Source organism: Sus scrofa, chromosome 18 (genome assembly GCF_054392235.1).
Source record: "Sus scrofa isolate SSC_HxYL_T2T_F1_AM1 chromosome 18, Sscrofa_HxYL_maternal_Yorkshire_Landrace_v2.0, whole genome shotgun sequence".
NCBI classification, from domain to species: Eukaryota; Metazoa; Chordata; class Mammalia; order Artiodactyla; family Suidae; genus Sus; species Sus scrofa.
In genome coordinates, this window is record NC_139400.1 from 40398190 (window position 1) to 40420066 (window position 21877).

The following is a 21877-nucleotide window of genomic DNA, read 5'->3' on the forward strand; positions in this document are numbered from 1 at the left end:
AAATGAATAACAAGAAAGAGGTTTATAAGACAGCCAAACCATATCTAGTTTCCAAAAACACATTTGTTTTGAATTAAGGGTGCACTTCACTTAATGATGTTATCTAATTTTAGCAAAGCTAAAGAAAATTAAGAGAGTATACTTTAAAAATTGGAATCAGACTATATTATTTTGAAGAGAGGAATAAAAATCTTGTTTTTAGGTTTTTATTTTTTCTATTTTAGTCGATTTACATTGTTCTGTCAATTTCCGCTGTACAGCAACGTGACCCAGTCATTCACATATATATAAATAAATATATGAATATATACATATCTTCTCTTTACCATATGAATAAAAATCTTTATAATAAAAGTATGCTTTTTGTTAGGCTGCAGAGGTGTGGGAATTAATATCTTTTCCAGAATTCAGTGCATTTTGCTATAAAATACTTTCTGAAAACATCATTCCTAATAGTTACTGTGTCATTTCAAATAATTAAGCATATTACTCTTCAAAAGTATTAATAACTTTATACTAGTTACGAACCTCAGAGACAGAGAGTAATTCTAAAGATTGGGTCATTATGAGAATTAAGAGTGAAAAGACTTTGTAATCTGGTAGAACAATACTTTTTATTCTTCTTGAAGAACACTGAAAACTTGCACCGGAAGTTGTTTGAGACTAGTTTAGAAAACACCCGGTGAAACCAAAAACATTGAATACTCTGAGCTTTATAAATAACTTCTTTTTTTCAAAGTAAATATATGTATATTTTGGGAAAAAAACAGACATCACTCATATCTCTCCCCATAAAAATAGGAATGCTTAACCTATCAGCCTGTTGCATTTGAGACATTAAAATGAAAAATGACATCTACGCCCATTAATATCTTCGATGTATAAACAGCACAGCGTGACACATTCTTGAGAGCTGAAGGCTACAAAATCTCTCTGAAACATAAATAACAAAGCACTCAGAAGCATATTTGATGTTGATATTCATCTCTGAGAAAAACACTGCTGCCTAGGCTTCTTATGAAAATAGATGCAGCCCAAATGGATCTCCTGTAATTGGTTTCAGATAGCGAGGTCAGAAGAAATATGATACAAGAAACGATTATGTGGAACAGGCGAAACAAGAATGTTTACACAGGCACTCCCTAGTTATACTGACAAGGGGTGTATACTTTGCAGATAACCAGAACCAAAAAAAATTTGCCAGCAGGATACCCAGAATTTTGCTCCTTATACTCACATATTTTAACCTTTAACATATGACATCTTTAACATGTTATTTTGAATACAGAGCATGTAATAAATTTTCAAACAGAATTTCATTTTTAAATTATTTTCACAAGCCCAAGTTGATAATAAGTATATTCGGATCCTTCCACAAAGGATATGAATTCCCATTCTGTTCGGCCTTGCCTCCCATTATGTTCCCAATAAAGAGAATATACTGATAAATGCAATCCAAAGTCTCATAATGCTATTTAATAGAAGAAAATTAATCATCTAATTGTCATAACCTATTTTCAAACAGCAATCTATCAGAGTGAAATTATGCATCTGTAGTGATTGACCTTCCATTTTATCATGTCTGATACTTAATTAGACCGAGTTTGCTGGAAAAAAAAAAGCTAATTACTAGAAAATGTTTTTAAAATAATTGTTATTTTTGCTTTACGGTATATTTTACATAAAGAATAAATGTGTGAATACATTATGTTTACATTGCGGACCAGTATGGAGGCCAAGTTGAGAATCTATGATGGTCTATTTTATGGTACTATAGCAAGGGAGAGTAATTACTTATAAAGCATCCTATTTACCAGTCAACCATCAGGCTACATTGTCTTAGCATTCATGATGCAGATCCAAAGAAGGGAAAATCAAGGTAGTGAATATGCTACAGATGGATCTGCAAGTCATCCTCTGAAGCTCTAAGTCCTCCAGGTTCAGGTCCAAACTCAAGACACAGTTTAATACAGTATGGCTCCAAACTCCTAGATGAGCAGAGATGTATAAAATAAGCCCATGAGTTAATGGCAACTAATGGCTAAAACAGCTTTTGTTTTTTCAGATCTCAAATCATATACTCAGTTTAATGGAATGAATACATTCTCTTCCTCTGAGATGGCATTCCATGGGCCTCTGTAAACAATACCAAGTAGCATAGTTTTCAAATCTCTATTTCATTCATTATTCTGCTGCTAATGATAATGAATTGCTAATGAAATGCATAAGGAACATTAACATAATATAAAGCAATACTAAATATAATTTTTATTCATCTATTAAGGAATTCTGTCCAACTTAAAAATTCCCAAATATGAAAGGTAAAGATGAATTGGAACTAATTTTATTAAAATTAACAGTTTTATAACATCTCTTTTTCATGCTTACTGTTCCAAAAACTACAATAGTTAATATGTATTCTCTCAGAGTTATTTATCTTTCTGCCATAAAATATTTTATTATTTTTCTCAAACATACTTTGGATTGCTTTTGCTTCTCACATATCTTAACAATTTTTTTTCTCATTATGAGGCCAATATCACTTTTTGTTTGGATACAGACTGAAAATTCATTGCTGCTATATTGTTATAATTTCAAATGGCCTATTAGAGATTAACTGAAAATACATGCAACTAAATTATAACATAATATCTGAAAGTAAGCTATCCTTTGAATACTGTATTCTGGATTTCTCCTGCAATTTAAAAGATTGCAAAAAAAGGTAGCATTTAGGAAATAGTTGTAAGAATAAAATACATGAAAAATTACTTACCATTAAACATTTTTTTTGCAAGTGTGCCCCATGTACTGAGCAAAGAACTAATATGTATTGCTTACTTGTGGCTTCAGGGGGTGATATGACGTTGTTTTTACCATCAAAGAGCTCACTGTCTAATAAGAAAAATCTAGCGTAATGTCAAAAGGCCATACAAGTGTTTTTTAAAAAATATTTCAGGAGTTCATAAGTCTTAGGCATTATTTTCAGTTAGGGAGATCAGTTAAACTTTTAGGAGGGGATGTTCCCATTGTGGCACAGTGGGTTAAGAATCTGACTGCAGTAGCTCAGGCCACTGCTGAGGCATGGGTTTGAGCCCCTGTTGGCACAGTTGGTAAAAGAAACCAGCATTGCTGCAGCTGTGGCACAGGTTGCAGCTGCAGCTCAGATTCCATCTCTGGCCTGGGAATGTCCATATACCGTGGGTGCAGCCATTTAAAAGTTTTTTTATGGGGATTATAATATTTGGCCTGAACTTACATGAGAAAATAGTTCATCTTTTGGAGATGATAGAAGGTGACCAATTCAAACAGAAGCAAAGAAAATGTGGGGTCATACAGAATAAAAAGAAAATAGTCGATCTTGGATAGAGCATGTGCTTAATTTAGCAGTGTTTCTTCATGGGAAGTTTGGGTGGAACTAATTAATGAATATAGCTAAGCAATAAATGACAAAGAGTCTTGATAATATTTAGCAGGTAAGGACAAATGTTACTAGATCTGGAAAAGATGAGATATGCCTGGCCCAGGACAACACTGAAGTCACACTGTGAAGGACAGATGAGAAGTGATGAAGCTATGAGGTAGAAAGCCCATTAATAGGTGTGTGCAACTGTCCAAGTAAGAGATAATAGGAATAATAAGAATCACTTTAGCTGAATACAAGAATTACAAGAGTTCCCGTTGTTGCTCAGTGGTTAATGAATCCGACTAGGAACCATGAGGTTGCAGGTTCGATCCCTGGTCTTGCTCAGTGGGTTAAGGATCCGGCATTGCCGTGAGCTGTGGTGTAGGTCACAGACGCGGCTCGGATCCCACGTTGCTGTGGCTCTGGCATAGGCCAGTGGCTACAGCTCCGAATGGACCCCTAGCCTGGGAACCTCCATATGCTGCAGGAGCGGCCCATGAAATGGCAAAAAGACAAAAAAAGAAAGAAAGAAAAGAAAAGAAAGAAAATTCAAAGTAGAAGTGGCAAGATTTAGTAACTGGGTGTAGGGTAAAGGCTAGGAAGGTGTAAGTGATGACTTCAAAAGTTTAAGTCGAGGGTCAAAGGAGTATAGATACGCCGCTGTTGAAAAGAGGGAAATGAAAACATGAAACACAGGCTATAGAAAGATGGTGCTGTTTCCTTGCGGGCAGAATAACCAAATGAAGGGGTTTTTTAGTAGTTACTAATAATGCTGAGCTCTGTGTTAAGAGTGATCAGGCTAACAACAACGCTCTCTTAAAAGTAAGAGAGATGGTAGTTAGGACAAAGGGAGAGAACTGGGCTGCTAGTAAAGAGAATGAAGAGAGAGGAAGAATCAGGTACAAAACTTGTGGAATACCTATATTTCATTTCATGAAAATGAGGAAACGATAAAAAAGGAAGGCAATGAATGGTGTTGAGAGTACAGTAATGCACTCAAGAAGATTTCTGGGAAATACTGAACATAGAATTACCATATGACCCAATAATTCTACAACTAGGTATATTTGGAAGATAAATGAAAACATGTTTGCCCACGCAAAAAGTTATACACAAAGCTTTACCCATAAGAGCCAAAAGTTGGAAACAACCCAAACGTCCAGCAACAGATAAATGAATAAACCAAAATGTGGTCTGTCTATATAATGGGATGGTGTTCAACCATAAAATGGTTCTACAACATGGATAAAACTGATTATCCACACGTAAAAACATTATTCTAAGTGAAGGAAGTCACAAAGACTACATATTGTAGGATTCATTTATATGAAATGCCTAGAGTAGGCAAATCCATAGAGACAAAAAGTAAATTAGTGGTTGCCAGGGCCTGGAGGGAGAGGCGAATGGGGAGTGACTGCTAATAAGAATGGGGTTTCTTTTTAGGGTGGGGAAAATATCCTGGAATTAGACAGTGGCGTTGGTTGCACAACTGTGAATATACTTAAAACTAGGACACATTTTGTAGTATGCAAATGGCATTGCACCAAAGCTGTTATATATTTAAATAAAAGAATTGTGATATCAACTACATATCAAGGAAGCTGGAAAAAAAATAAAAGGAAAGAATTAAAGAAGAAGAATTGTGAAGAGAGGAGATGAATGATGTTCTCAAACACCAAAACCTCAAAGAGGGTAAGGAATAAGAAAAGTTCTTGCTGATCTGAGAGTTCACATGTGACCTATGAGGTTACCACTTCTTGTGGAATATTAAAGCAGAGCTTGATTGCAGGGAGTCAATACGGGAAAACCATGGCCATGAGGGCAAACAAATCTTGTGACAAGTTCTATGAAGACTAAAATAAGAAATCACTTAAAAATAAGAGGGAATTTCTGTGGAAAGAGGAGGAGGAGTGAGTTCACACTGGATGGTCTGAATTAACTCAAAATAAGGAAGCACAGTCATCTATCGAGAGAAAGATTAGAATTGCGGAGAAACGAACGTCAGGAAGCTTTTCTATCGTTGTTCTGAGAAGTACAGCCAGTGGAGTAAAACTAGATATTTAAAACTTTTTAAGAGGATGTGCTTCCACATCCTTTGACAATACGTAGATACATGGATGTCCCCCGGAATGTTGCCTCCAGAAGGGAATACAGAGCTACCTACTTTTCCACTGCTCCAATTCAGTATCATCACTACTCAGGGTCTTTTTAAACTCTTAACCTGGCCAAAGGCCCTGACACCTCCAATTATAACAACCAGAAGAGAATGAATGACCTATAATCTACGTTGCATTATCATCCATTCTAATAGTTATCTTCAGTTTTTAAAAGACAGCAACATAAAAAAGCACATCTGTGATGCTGCTACTAGTGGCGTAACTGACTATTCACAAGTTCCCATTTGCAATTGGGAGAGAAATTATGATGTCATGATGCCAACTAGATTTCAGAAGATACCTTTTTGCCGTTTCAGCTGATGAACTTAGACTATTTAACATCACACTGAGCCTTAATTGTATTGTTTATTAAATTCAGTTAATAATATTTACCTTTGCCTATAGGTGATTTCTAAATCAGAAAAAATAAGGTATTGGAAAATATTTTAAAAGCTAAAGTATAAAGTAGTATTATTTCAAGTGAAGACTTTTTGAAATTACATGATTCTTCCAGCGGATATCAGTTTTTCCATGTATAAGGACTAATCAATTGAGACTGACTCCTGGTTTTTAGCGTTACAGAGATTTTGCTAAATATATATGTGCACTTTAACTAATGGGCCTGGCATACTGCAGTTCCTGAAACTTTACCTCACTATTTATTTAGTTCTCTGCAATTAGTCAAGCAGAAAAATGTCCCATTGGAGAGGAAGAATATCTTAACAACTTCATGTTCTATTTCATTTTACAAAGTTGTCTTCTCTAAGACTGAGCAAAACAGTTTATAACTCTATGAATTCACCATTCCTCCAGATACACATTACCACATCTTCATGAACACACACATCCTGTGCTACCAGATCCCCTGCCTTCAAGGGTCTTTTAGTGTAGTAAGAGATATAAAATATATTCATTTTAACTACAGTGCAAAGGTAAAAATGCACCGCATGCCATTAAAAGGAGCACAAAAAGTGGCTACAGGGGCTCAGCAAAAACAAAAAGAAAAAAAGAAGAATGCTTATTAAGTACGCATTATATGCCAGCTATAATTCCAAATGCTAGCACATGCTATCTCACCACTTCCTCTAAACAACCCTCCTTTATCGCAGATGTGTAAGCTGAAGCTTACTCCTAGTAGTTAGGGTCTGTGTCCGAGCTGTTTCACACATCCTTGAAATGGCATAAGAGATCTGAACAACTATCTGGCTGGCTTTGAAGCTCTTGCCCTTTTCACAAGGGTTGGTGAGGAAGAGTCTATCATTGAAGAGACTTTTATATAGTAAAAGACATAAGTTAAAAAAAAAACTGCTCGGGGCATAAAGAGAACAAAATAAATTCTGAGTCACTAGCAGCACTGCTAGTTATGCCAACTAGAACAACATAAAGAATTCCAAGATCCTATTCAAATCGTTTTTCTTTTTTCTTCTTTTTCATGAGGAGAATTAGTCACATAAGCTGACATACGAAAGGGAATTTACTAGCCTTAAAAAGACAATGTCTTTGAAGTTACAAAGCACTTGATTCAGGATGCTAGTTACAGAGGAGAAACCAATATTAAAGATGAAAAAATGTTAAGAGTCATCTTCTATCATGACCAGATAGAAAATAAACATGAAACAATATGTACTATGTCCTCATAGATTTAGAAGTAGAATTGCCAGATAAAATAGAGGATGCCTGGTTATATTTGAATTTATTTCTATTTTTATTTGCTAAATCTGGCAACTCTAGCTAGAAAAGTAAGTGTTTTAGAAAATGTTGCCAAGATACTGGGATTTTTTACACCAAGTTTTTCATTGCAAGATAAATACCATTTGTCTCATCAGAGGAAATGTTTTTTAGTCTTAATAAGTAATGAAGTCATCTTAACTATATTTTACAGGTTAGGAGAGTGAGTTGAAGGCTTGGGCTGCTTTTCCATGAAAAGGAACACTCACGCGACCACGAATGCATTGCAGAAAGTATGAGGTGGACCACCCCAAGGACAAGTAAGCACATGTGTTTTGGACAGTCAGACCAAACAAAGCAAAGGAAACGTTTCTTTATAAGTCCTGCTTTAGCTTCCTACGATCAAGGCACAAGTCAGAAAAATGCAAAACCGTGGTTCTGCATTTGAACCGTGGTTCAAAAATACCTTCCCCTCAGCAAGGATGAGGTTCGCCAGCCAGGAACGCCAAGGCAAAGATTATGCCCCTGCTTGGCACCAAGGGGAGGAAATGCTACAGCAGATCTAAAGGAAAGAGACTTGAGGCAGAGGGCTTCTGTCTGAGAAACCCAGAAGATAACAAGGCCAGTCCCGGAGGAGGAAAGGGTTTGTGAGAGCAAAACCATCTCTTTTGGAGATTGTTTTGAGAAGAGAGAAGCCTTGATTAGTTCAGGTGCAGATACTGTGGGTTCAGAACCTCTAAAGGAAAACATCTACAGCTAAAATTAGAGTGTTTTTAGAAACAAAATGACAGAGTTGCCAAAGAGGCCTCAGAAATTCCAAGTTCTAATCCCAGCACCAATCCATATTTGTCTATGACCTCATCTCTGCCAGACATGAACTTTGAACACATTCGTTCTTCCCAAACAGCTCACAACTGCAGCCCTGCAGGGCCATCTAAAGAGTGACACACAGAACTCACTGGTAAGGCAAAATGCTAGTCATGGACAAGCAACTGCTGATGAAGTGCTGTGATTATTCGAAAAATGTTCATTGAATGCATGTAAAAAGGAAGATATTTGTATTAAGAAAACAGAGTTTTGTGTTTTAGGCTATGTTATTCACAATGCAAATTACGAAGAACATGTATGCCTGTGTGATACATTACGAAACTAATTCACAAAGATAGATTTTAGAGATATTTGGCACATTCACCGTATGTTGTGAGAGTTTTTCCATTTTGCGTCCTACTATTACCAAGTTTATGTTAGATTCTCCTCGCAAAGGAAAAATCGTGTCATTAACACGATAACATGCATAAGAGTGTTCTTTAGAACAAAATAAAATGTAAACTAATGGTGATAAAACAGTCATCACCTTAATATATCAATAACTAAACACATACATAATTTTCATGAGGTCTTCTGGGCTTGTGCCCTAAAATTCTTCTCAAGCTCCCTGAGTTTTTCTGTTTTTTTTTTTTTTCTTTTTAAGGCCATACCCTTGGCATACGGAAGTTCCCAGGCTAGGAGTCGAATCAGAGCTGTAGCCGCTGGCCTATATGACGGCCAGAGCAATGCAGGATCCAGCTGCTTCTGTGACCTACACCACAACTCATGGCAATGCCGGACCCTTAACCCACTGAGCAGAGCCAGGGATCAAACCTGTGTCCTCATGGATACTAGTCGGGTTCCTTAACCACTGAGCCATGACGGGAACACCCTCCCAGAGTTTTTCAAATTTAACTCTATAAAAGAAGTTGTATCTTGGATTTAAAAATCATTTCTTGCAGACGTGGCTTGGATCCTGTGTTGCTGTGGCTCTGGTATAGGCTGGTGGCTACAGCTCCAATTCGACCCCTAGCCTGGGAACCTCCATATATGCCACAGGAGCGGCCCTAGAAAAGGCAAAAAGACAATAATTAATTAATTAATTAATTAAAAAATAAAAATCATTTCTTATAATTGATTGTCTGTAATAATGACTTGTAAAAAGCCTAAGTATAAATAAAAAATATATAAATATCCACATAGGAACTAGTGCTCCTTGGTAAAAATCAATGGTTCACAAACCAGAAGAGAGGAGGGCCCAGGAAAGTTCCTTGCTTGTAGGAAATGACTTGATAAGAAATAAATTTCCTAAAGGTGATTATCCCTCTACTGTTTTGCTTTCACCCTCTAGCTGAGTTCCATTACCACAATGAGACTTAAGACTAGGAAGCCTGGGAGAAAAAAAATAGTTTCTCTAACAAAGTTTGGTCAATGGTCCACTTACTGAAGATAGACATAAAATCCAAACCCAAGAAGCAAATAAGTCTCTACACCTTGCTTTTAGCCAAAGGAGCATTTCTACTCAAAAAAAACCAGCTCATCTGACAATTTTACTTGTTAGGTGAATACATACAATTACCCTTAATATACAGGACTGAAAATTTCTTAAGGAATGGAAATGTTTCTAAATGATCTTTTATGTTTCCAAGAATGCACAGTACAATGGCTTGCACCTAATCACGCAAAAAATATTTAACTGGAAAGCATGTTTCTTTAGACATTTCTACACATGAAGGGCTTAGCTGGCTCCAGACATTTGAGATGTAACTTGTACGCTAAGGGAGGAAACCTAGCATTCCCTCCAGGAACAGTCACAGTGACTTGAACATGGTAAGTCCTCTTCAGTCTTTCACATGATGACTCTGGAGGATTGACTTGTGATCTACAACACGGAAATTAGCATAAATAAGATTTCTTTTCCTTTATCAAGTTGCATTAAAATTTTTATCCATGACTTTTTCACATTATCTCTTTCATTATTTTTAAAGTCAAAATCAAAAAAAATTCTACTGATTGTCATAAGAGCTTTATTTCACTTTCTTCAGTTAGAGTCCTTCAATTATTTTAGAGAAACTGTTTAGGTATAAAGGGAAATCATTCTCTAATCTGCCTTTTAATCATAGGTCTAAAAAAAGAATCTACACATGTGGGTATTTTTGTCATTCAGTGTTAAGAATTTGCAAAAATAAAAACGCAAGTATTTTTTATGGTCTTCCAGATTCAGTTACTTTCCAAATTAGAATTCTATTAAGACCTTTTTAGTACTTACTAACATCCATGTACACTTAAAGAAGTACTCTAAGTGAAATAATAACTTACTCAGGAAAAGACAATACAGTTGTTCAGAATTTTGAAAAAAAAAAAAAAATTCAAATTTAGCAAAGCACACCATTACTTCCAAGACTTAGAAAGCTCATTTTCATGTAATGTATTTCTCCTTTGATTGATATTTACACTTCTCCAATTTCTGCAATTTTAAGTAACACGGCAATGAATTTCCTCATAATTCAGCCTCACAAGTATCTCTCAAAAGAGTAATTTCAGAGTCAAATCATACTCAAATAGTAGATTTTGACAAACGTTACCATGCTTCCCCAGAAAGGCAGTATCCGTTTGCCACCACAGTGTGTGAGATCACCCATTTGTCATATTCAACAACACTGTGCATTATCACTTTTTTTTTGGATTTTTAAACTAACAGGCAAAATACTTCATTTTAATTTGCTTTTCTTTCCTGATTAGAAATTGAGGCTTCAAAAACCATATCCAACATCTACATAAAATCAGGCGTTTTTGTAGCCTCACCTAAAATTAATGAAGTGGATGGGCCATTGGTTCAGATATTTCACTCGTTCATTCACTCACTTAATACTTATCAAGCCCTTACTCTGTTAGATACTAGAGATAAAAATCTGGACAAGACAGGCATGTCCTCTCAGAATTTGCAATTTAATTGTTGACAAGTAAACAATTACCTGACAATGTTGCTTTTAGTCTTTTTTGTTTTTTCATTAGGTTACACACTTGAAAAAAGTGTGAGGAGGAACTCTTCATTAAAAAAAAAAAAAAATGAAAAACATAAAAATTCCACACAGGGTGAAGTCCATGTGGCTGGTGATTAAGAAGGAAGATTATATTTTGAAATACAAAAAAGTAATATGTCATTGCATTCCAGAAGCAATTTTTCTGTAAGGTAAGAGAAAAAAAAATTTTAAAGCAAACAATCCACAGGATTGGTAAGGACCTAGTTACCTTTATTCTGTGACAGAGCATGCGCTCAAGTTTTTTTTTCGAAAGTGGCTAACATTTTTTAATACATAAAGCTTCTGCCCAAAGGAGTAAGCTGTTTAACCACATATTTTTTGGGAAAACGCTTTCCAAATTAATGTTTCTCCTCTTTAAATTAATCATTTTGGTTGGTTATCAGAATGGCAGCATATGAAAGAATGCTTAGAGAAAGATGGATAGTTAAAACTGGAAATTAAAACTTTATTTCTGAGGGTCACACTGGGAAGATACTTTGCAATCTTAGAGAAATCCCAATTGGCCTTGGCTCAAAATGGCACTCTTCTCCCAATGTCTCAAAAGATATTAAACCTTTCATAGAAGGGGGATTTTGTTGCCCCCCACAAAGGCTTCTATGATTGCAGAATGATCTATTTAAGGACGGCACACTTTCTCATGGAGGACCCATTTTGGCACTCTCTTGTAATTATCTTCATTTACATACTGGCACCTAACAGACCACTCACCAGAGTGGAACAATAAGCTGCTCTTGCTCTGATCATCTTTATGTTGAAGTTAAGCCATTACACTGAATCCTGAGACATGCTATTGTGAAGTCCCCTGGCATTTCTACTGCTATCACTCGCCTGTTGTTATAGGAGACTGTTCACTGCCAGAATCCTCTGGCAGAAACTCAATTTCTGAGTCCAATACTAATTCATTACAAAGTCTGCAACAGCTGAGACACTGGTATACACAAATGAGACATTCTGAAATTTGAGGACAAATCCAAAATACACACTCAGGACCTTACTGTGATTCCAGGGCCATGGATATAGCTGTTAAGAAAAAAAAAAAAGCGGACCCTGTCAACCTCTCACCCTGCTAACACCAAATTAGACCCTCGCAATTTGAACCTCCATGGTACTGCTACCTCCTTGCTCTTTTTTAAGTGCTGTTTTTAAAGGTCTCAGCTTTGTCATATTTAATGTGCCTTGGAAACATGGAGACAAGACATGTAATATAGGGGATAAGATAATGAACACCTTGAGCACACCTATCCACAGGACAGTCACCATTCTGTGAAATAAACGGGTTCCCTAAACGTGAGTTAGATGATAACCGTGAGGGAAGAACCATGAGTAGAACAGAAGCATAGTACAAAGCAGCATGGGTGACAGTGACCAAAAAAAGTGACAAAGAGAAGTAGAATGTTTTTAATTTCTTTTACTTCTATGGCTACTTTCTTTAAGAATATCAAGTTACTAACGAAGTGATAAACTCCACCAAAATGTTCAATTCCTTACAGTTTAATAAAATCTCCAGGTCAAAAATGCCACTATTGTTCATAATATGCAACTCTTGAAAAACTGTATTATGCTGTGATATCTGTATTATATTTGACTATCAAGTGCTATTTCTGCTCAGTTAATCAATTCCCATTTAAGAAAACGTATGAAAAAATTTATATCCAAGGAAAATATGAACACAGCTAAATATCAAAAATTTAATATTAGCAAATGCAGTTAACTTACAGATATCTGTGAAATATTAACCCTTTGCTTAAAGACGGAAATTAGTATATTTTGAAATACATATTCAAACATTTTATAATTCTATATACAGTTGGTATGAAAAGGGAAAACCAGGTACAGACATATAAATATAACAGAGGTGCTTTCCTTGAGTTGCCTGGAGACTTAAAAATTTTTTTTTTTTAATTTTTACATGTTATTCAAGTACAGTTGATTTACAATGTTGCACCAATTTCTGCTGTTCAGCAAAGTGACCCAGTCATACCTTGGAGATGTTTTTTAAATCAAGTTAAAAATATACACTCAGAATAAATAAAATTTACACTCAGGTGTGGTCAGAATGTTACAAATATTTTTGCATGTTATAAATAAATTCTAGCAATTTTAATATCTATTTTGCTTTAAAATTGGCAAGAGTTTGCCATATGCCCTTTGTTCATAATTTATAAAAAGGATAATTTAACAATGAATATTCCCAATGAACATTTAAACAAGAAAGTTCTCATATGCCAGATTCTCAAAATCAGAACTTTTTAGCTGAAATTTACCTTTAAGAGGAAATGCTTTACTCTGCAGATTTAGGTTTACAGAACGAAGGTGAAAAGTACTGAAAAACAAACCAATTTTGAGGATGCCTTTATCCAAAACTTTTATTATTAAAACTGAGACTCATGCTAAATTCTCATTTCAATTCAATAAGGACCTCTATTGCAATGGTTCCCTACTTAGGTGGTCACCAGAATCACACGAGAGACTGTGTTCTGAAGAGAAAGTCTTGGGCTCCACTTACAAAAATTCTGATTTAGTTAGGTTTGAGGTAGACTCTAAGAACAATTCATTCATTTATTTATTTATTATTTATTTATTAATTATTTTTGCTTTTTAGGGCCATACCCGCGGCATATGGAGGTTCCCAGGCTAGGGGTCAAATAAATAGGAGCTATAGCTGCTGGCTTACACCACAGCCATAGCAACACAGGATCCAAGCAGTGTCTTCGACCTACACCACAGCTCACGAAAACGCAAGATCCTTAGCCCACTGAGCGAGGCCAGGGGACAAACCCATGTCCTTATGGATCCTAGTCAGATTCGTTAACTGCTGAGCCATGGAAGGAACTCCTAAGAACAATTTTTTAAAAGCTCCCTAAGTGACTCTGATAATTAGCCAAGTCTGAGCCAACTACTGCTCTACTAGGTACTATTTTGATACTCTTAGCAACTACAGTCATGTGCCATACCATTATTCTTCACTATAATGATATCACAAAGCATTACGCCATGCACAGGAAGGGTAATGACAGCGCCCGGCCAGTCCTTGGTTCCATGCCCACCACATTTTACTCATTACTGACACTACTATGGCAGAAATCAAGCATTTTAAAGTTGGGAGAAAAGGACTTTGAAAATATTTTATTAAATTCCCTCACACTGTAGGGAGAGGGTGAGTAATTTTTCATGGTCACTGGTTTTTTTAAACAGTAGTAATTTGTCGCTAAGAATTTCAACTTTTTCTTTATTTTCTTCTTACATCATTCCAATTTTAAAGGTATACATATACAAATAAAATTGAGGCTTTTAAATAATTCAGATTATCTCCACTTAGTTCCCAGCAAATGACCCTTCTCCAAGATCCTCTTCTTTATCCATTATACCCTCTACGGAAAGCCCTATCAAAAACCAGGAGGCAAGCCTCTGGCCTTTTCCCCTCATTCATATTTTGAAAAATTTCTCCCTGTGCTTCCATGGGAATTGTTGTACGAAGCCACTTACATCTCATTCCCTTTACTGTCAGGTCCAGAGGGCCTCAGAGATCTGGACTCAAGCAGAAGGATCTAGAGACTCTTCGTATTATTTTAGTTACATTATGGTTAAATAAGCTTTTGAGGGTTGGTATGGGATCATATACAACATTGTTTCTATGGGAACAGGAATTCCTGTTTCTGAACAAAGGGCTCATAAATGGCTATGTGCAACAAAACTTGTTAGTAAGTTGGAGACAGCCTGTCAGTACGTCTTAGTTAATGAAAACATTCATAAATATATTTCTCTCATATCAAGGTCTGTGCCTTTCTGTTCACTTTGCAAAGGTCTTGAAAAAACATAAATTGGAAAAACCTATAAACAGGCACTAAGCACATGGTTTTTTAACAAGTATGAAGTCAAAGACCAATTATACTGAAAAAGAAGAGAATATTCAAATTATACTCAACAAAATCAAATGCTTAAGTTAAAATAATTTTCAGCTGATTAAGATTTATAAAATGCTGATTATTTAAAACAGAATTTAGTCTACCACTTTGACATTTACATTTTGTTGTTGTTATTTTTAGAGGTTTATCTTGTAGGGACAGAAAGTATCTTACGCCATATTACTGAAAATTAATTACAGGAATAATTACGTAAAAATACAACATATGCAAAGCAAATGATTATGTACAATGAAATTTTAGCAATTAAACATAACCTCAGGTTTATAGAAGAGGATATATTGGCTTTCATGAGAAAAATAATGTAAGCAAAAGTTAGTTGAAAACACCACAGTGGAATATTCTTCTTTAAAGTTACTAATGAATTATGAATTTAATGTACCATTAGTAAGAACAAATTTTTATTTTGTAGCATAACTGTCTAGCCATCAACCTCTGAAGTTTAACTTCTCCTCTACTGCATTCCAATACATGTCCTAAGGCAAGTTGTCTGATAAATTCTCCTCTAAAGATTTGGCTGGTCTTTGGTTCTCCACTGAATTTATTCCCCCCCCCCCCCCCCCGCCACATACGCACTGATGCAAAAGCTTTCTGTTTCAGGATTCTTTCTTTGATTCATATCTTTTTTCACTGCACCAGCACACAACCAGTTTGTATCAAGAGACATAGAGAAATGTCAGTATGTATTTTTTAAAGTGCCCTTTATTCTACCTTTATATCCATTTGGTTCAAAAGATTACACATTTGTCTATGAAAAGTCTTAACTTGAGGAAAAGTCTGAAATTACAAAATCAACCTTGTGATGAATATGCAAAATGATCCCTTTCACAGAAGCAAAACTTAAGTATGAACGACATCTCTGTTCTTGTCTTCCTATCATCCTATTTTCATTTGCCATGTACTTCCAACCCATTTCCTCTGCTTTTCTTTACCAAGCCTTAAACAATAGAAATTGGCAGAGTCAAACAGTGATTAGCCGGATGGAACAGACACTACCTTCAAGTTAGTTACAAAGACAGAATAACACCTCAGTGATGGAAAATGAAAACCACATCTCAATTTTTCAAATAATGTTTCAAACTATGTCTCTACCAACAACCAAGATAATTTAATTACACTGAGCAAAAAAATTTGGTGCATTTCTAGCAGGTCTCATCTGAATATTTTAAATGTGAAAGTTTAAAATAGGACATAACAACATGAATCTCACTTCTTACAAGCCACGGAGGTGGTGTGGACACAAATGAATTGTGACCTTCTTTTTTCTCTGCTCATCACTGAAATATGTTTCCCAGTTCTCATCCACCTTCCTTTGTCTTATCACTTTACAAACTGCTGCTACCTCTCCATCTTCTTTGAATGTCTTCTACCTCCTCCAAATCTCAAAGAATTGTTACGTGCCCAGAAGTGTCTGGATAACTTCTCTTGCCCTCCCTTTTGTGCTCATCCCTCTCTTCTCTCATTAGATGCTCTTGCTCAGACTCATGATCTTAAACAGCATCTACAAGCTGAAGACTCAGAGTAGTATCTCCAGTTCCCCAGCCTCCCATAAACACAACATACATATCTATTTACCTTGCTCATGCCACTTGCCTCTCAAATAATCCTAAAGAATTTAACAATTCATCCCCCTGAACTTCCCCCAATGTAGTAACAAGCTTTCCCACCAAAAATCAACACACAAATGAACAAAAAAGTAAATCAAAACCAAATAAAGCAACCAAAGGTGGGAGGAGGGCAGGGAGAGAAACTGTTGCTCTTTTTCACCTCATCAATTTGGACAAACCCTTCATGTTGCACTCATTCTCGATTCCTCTGTATCTCTCATATGCCTCCAGAACAAGTTCAAATATAAATTTATCAGTAAAATCTTTGGAACACATCCAGAATTTGTGAAACCTGTATCACTTCTGGTGAAACCAGCATAATTCAAGCTACCATCATTTCTTTTCATGTCTTTCTGGAATCAAGGTCCCTCTTTCAGTAAGTTTGTTCTTGGTCATCCTAGAGTCTGAGGCTATGACCCAGTTCCTCCATGTGTGTGTTCTTGAGAATAGCCCAGCATCTTGGGAGGAGTTCAACCACCGTGTGGTTTGAAAATGGACAACTGGAAATGTCCTAAATTAGGTGACATGACAGTGGGTAATGCGTACTCTGGTGGGGAACGGTAGGGACACAGATTTGCTGATGTAGAGGGAGAGCATGGTCATTGTCTTGGATAAGTCAAATTTTAACTAGCATTTTAGGGGTTTTGTTTGTATTCTTCTTGATTTTAATTTTTATTCAATTTATTTAAGCTAAAAAAACCCGAAAACAATTAAAATACCCAGGTCACCCATTTCTTTTCCCCAGCACTCCATGCCATCACAACTACCAATCTGTTCTCTGTATCTATGAGCTGGTTTTTTTTTATTATTATTATTCCATATATAAAAGAGATCCTACACTATTTATCTTTCTCTTTCTGACCTCTTCCACTTAGCATAGTACACTCTAGATCCATCCATATTGTCACAATTGGCAAAATTTCATTCCTTTTTTATGGCTGAATAATCTCTCTCTATCTCTGTCTATCTCACAATCTCTTTATCCATAAATCCATCAATGGACAAAAGTCATTTCCGTATCTTGGCTACTCTAAGTAATGCTGCAATGAACATGGGGGGGGTGCATATATCTTTTTAAATTATTGTTTTTATTTTCTTTAGATAGACACTCAGAAGCAGAATGTCTGGATCATATGATAGTTTTATTTCTGATTTTTTGAGGAATCTCAATATTGTTTTCCACAGTGGTTGCACCAATTTACATTTGCACCAAGAGTGTGTAAAGTTTCCCATTGTTCCATACCCTCCCCAATACTTATGATTTCCTATCTTTTAAATAATAACCATTCTAATATGTAAAGTGATATCTCATTGTGGTTTTTACTTGTATTTCTCTGATGACGTTGACCATTTGCATGTGCTATTTGGAAAAATGTCTGTTCGGAGACTGCCCATTTTATCTGATTATTTGCTTTTTTGCTATTGTGTTGTTACCAGTTCTTATACACCTTGGATATTAGCTCCTATCAGATGTACAATTCGTAATGATTTTCTCCTGTTCCATAGGTTGCCTTTTCATTTAAGTGATTATTTTCTGTGCTGTGCAAAAGCTGTTTATCCCTTTTGCTTACTCAGCCCCAGTCCTACTGGTCTTGCTACACCTTAGACAGAGCACAGTCCTATCTCAAACCCTCATCAGAGGGGTCTTTTGACTGATCTAAAATGGCACTTCTATGTGACTCTATACCACTAGACTTCAACTTTCTTTCTTTTCTTTTCGCTTTTTAGGGCTGTGTCTATGGCACATGTAAGTTCCCAGGTTAGGGACTGAATTGGAGCTGCAGCTGCCAGCCTATGCCACAGCCACAGCAACACGAGACCTGAGTTGCAGCTGCACCCTATACTACAGCTCACTGCAGCCCCAGATCCTTAACTCACTGAGCAAGGCCAGGGATCAAACCCACACCCTCATGGATACTAGTTGGGTTCGTTACCACTGAGCCACAGCAGGAACTCCAACCTTTCCACTATAGCTTTTATCATTATATTATAATATTTATTTGCTTACTGGCCATCTCCCAAGAATGTAAAGTCCATTAAGGCAGAGACTTTAGAGTAAGTGTGTATGTGTGTGTGTGTGTGTGTGTGTGTGTGTGTGTGTGTGTGTGTGTACATCTCCAGTGCTAGGATTAGTACCTTACACATAGTAGGTGCTTAATAAATATCTGTCCAAAGAATGAAAAAATTAGTAAATACAAATACTCTAAATAATAGCCTGACTTTTAGCCGTCCTATCTTTATTTAATTAGAATAAAACTCCCTAATATTTATAGATTCAGATCTCCATTTCTAATTGTTGAAAAAAAATGTTTCCACTTGGATGTCCCACAAACTTGAATATATCCAAAAGTGAACTCAGCCCTAACCTCAAATCTTATTTTTAGTCACACAATTTTGATTAAGATGATTGGCAGTCGCCCAACTTCCACATGCGAACAAAGAATTTTAGGTATGCTTGATGTATTCCTTTCCTAGATCCCTCCATAGCCAGTCCATCAATCCCCAAGTCTTGTCAGTGCTGCTTTTTAGGTGTTTTTGTATTCATTTCCCTTTCATCACGGCAAATACTGCCTCGGTCTTATCTCTTGATGACCTATTGGAATAATCTGCTATCTGAATACTCAAGCATTTTTCTTAAGGCGTCACTCCAGTCAAACCTTTTTAATGCTATTACTCCAGCCTAATAAAAATTCAAATTTGACTCTGTCATTCTCTACTAAAAACCTCTTTAGTGGCTCACATTTCTAAAACAGGATTAAGAGGTTAAAAGTGAGGTCAGGCTCTTACAGCTCCTCACCTCTCCCTAATTGTTATCCTTAAAGAGACTGCTAGGATTTCCTCCCTCCCCAGGATCCTGTGTGACAGTTCATCCAAATGACTAAGGCCACACACTCTTAAATGACCGACCAGACCATAACCTCTATGAAGGCAGGTGAGGATCATGTCAGTCTTACTCACCCAGGCATCCCCAGGTCTCAGCTCACTGTACTTCACACTTAGGTGCTAATAAATATTTGCTAAAGGAATGGATGACCCTACACTTTAGGTCTGAGTGAGCCTTCTGCCAGGAAAAGCTTTTTTTCCTTCTTGCCCTCCCCTTCTTTGGTATATCTGTCGAACCTCTACTCATCTTTCAGGAACAAGCTTGAATTTCACTTTCTTTGCAAGGACTTCCTTCCTTCCCTTCCTTTCTTCCTTTTGGCCACACCCTCAGCATGTGGAAGTTCCCAGGCCCAGGACCAGGATTATACCCCCACACCACAGCAGTAACCATGCCAGATCCTCAACCCGCTGAGCTATAAGAGAATGCCTGCAAAGAGCTTCTTAACCTTCTGAAGCTCAAAGAAGAAGTTCTTCTTTGTTAGTCCATAACCCATCCATTATCTATCACCTTTAAAACAGTGGCTATTTAATACACTATGTGTTTTTATTAAATTTTAAATAAAATACATGTGTGTTTAAAGGTAACAAATGTCCTGTTTATTCATTTTGTAATTTCTAAGAATTTATTTATTATAGTTTTTGGCCCATAGCAGATACTTACTGTTTTGTGAGATGAATACTAAAAGTTCTCCTCTGCACTTTAGTAAAAGGAATTCATTTATATCCATTTCTATGGCAGAGCCTTTTAGTTGTGTACCCATTACATATTGTCTCCTACTTCTGTAATAACACAAACATGATTTTATGCGAGAAGGAAATGTATTTAAAAACCATATTTAAAAACTGTAAAGTTAGAGGTAGCTAAGGGACATAGCTCTTAGAGATGAGACATTAGCAAAAGTTTGCAATGGACTTCAGTAAAAGCCTTTGCTGTCCTGATACAAGCATTCTCTTGCCCTTATTCCCACATGTATTGAGATATAGTCTCTGTTATCTTGTGACTACAAGGGATATGCCAAGAATATTACCAAAACTTCAGCTGTGACAATTTTCAGTCATTAAGTCAATGCTAGCAAATGATAACCTCTAGGCTTCTTGGTGTGATGTGAAAAATTAAATATTTAATGTGTTTATGTCTCAGTTTTTAACATCTCTCTTTCTTACTTGTGCAAGAACACAATTCTTAACTAATAGGAGGATCTTTTTTCTTTTCTTTTCTTTTCTTTTTTTTTTTTTTTTGCCACATCTGCAGCATATGGAAGTTCCCAGGCTAAGAGCTGAATCAGAGCTGCAGCTGCCAACCTATGCCTCAGCTCAAAGCAACGCTGGATACTTAACACACTGAGTGGGATCGAATCTGCCTTCTCATGGATACTAGTCAGATTCGTTACCACTGAGTCACAACAGGAACTCCTAATAAGAGGATCTTGAACAGTACAGCACTATCCTGAAGATGAAGAATATATTTACTCTTCTGAGTTCCATCTTGACCTAACTTTTGCTCAAAATAAGCATTATCATTCTCTGTGCACAATGGTAAAATTGCATCCCGGAAAATACATCACATTTATGAATAAGGCATCATTGTCATTGAAAGATTACTCCCACTAGCTCTACTTTACTTGTTAAGATAGTCTTGAGAAGAAATTCATAGATTTGTAGACTCTTGGAAAGAAAAGAATCATGTTGGGGTTTTAGCAGATTTTCCATTTCGCCTAATTAAATATGTAGCTCTTTAGTTACTGATGCAAAAGTTTGGTTTTTGTTCCTTCAGGGGTGTAGTAAGAATCTCACTCCACGAGAATCTATTACCTTCTATGAAACCAACTGATAGTGTTGCTTTGAGTTTTAAACATCTCCAACAGTATTTATTTCCAGACATGGGTAGTTATTACAGATGGTTAAACATGGCATTACGAAATAAACTTTTATCACTGAATAACACTTCTTTTCACAGTTTAAAGGCCTAATTAAAAAAAAAAACTGACATTCTACATAGCTTCATACTCATAAAACAGGTACACACACAAACCAACCCACAATGAATTTAGTTTATAAACTACATATATCCTCAAAGTTTCTAATTCATTCATTGATCCATCCATTCGTTGAGGAATGCCTAGTGACTGTTAATCACTGAACACCTCTTAGATGCAAGGTGGCCAGTCCTGGAGCCCTAAGAACTTTGAATTCTTACAATATTTGAAACAATATTATAAACATTTAAATGAGGTTGCAGTAAACATGAAATATTTTGTATCAGTATGGACATTTAAGCATCTTTGAGAAATCTGTCTCTATTCAAGTATAAAACAAAAGAAAAAAGGAAAAATATCCTTAACATCCTTTGATATTTCAGATGAATGTTTCAAGCATGTATCAAGCG

General features: G+C 36.1%; 1 protein-coding gene and 1 long non-coding RNA gene across 43 annotated transcripts in view; both read right to left on the minus strand.

Moving 5' to 3' along the window:
• The window catches only part of FOXP2 (forkhead box P2), a 549648-nt gene that overhangs the window by 160852 nt on the left and 366919 nt on the right, over positions 1 to 21877 (minus strand).
• LOC146395000 (uncharacterized) lies at positions 6970 to 20271 on the minus strand. 2 transcript variants are annotated; one of them, XR_014834220.1, is made up of 4 exons: positions 20153 to 20271; positions 11010 to 11220; positions 9092 to 9916; positions 6970 to 8729 (listed from the first exon to the last, which is right to left on the minus strand). It is a non-coding gene; the product is annotated as an uncharacterized LOC146395000 (long non-coding RNA). The 2 variants fall into 2 exon arrangements; XR_014834219.1 differs by lacking the exon at positions 20153 to 20271 and having other exon boundaries at positions 11010 to 12583.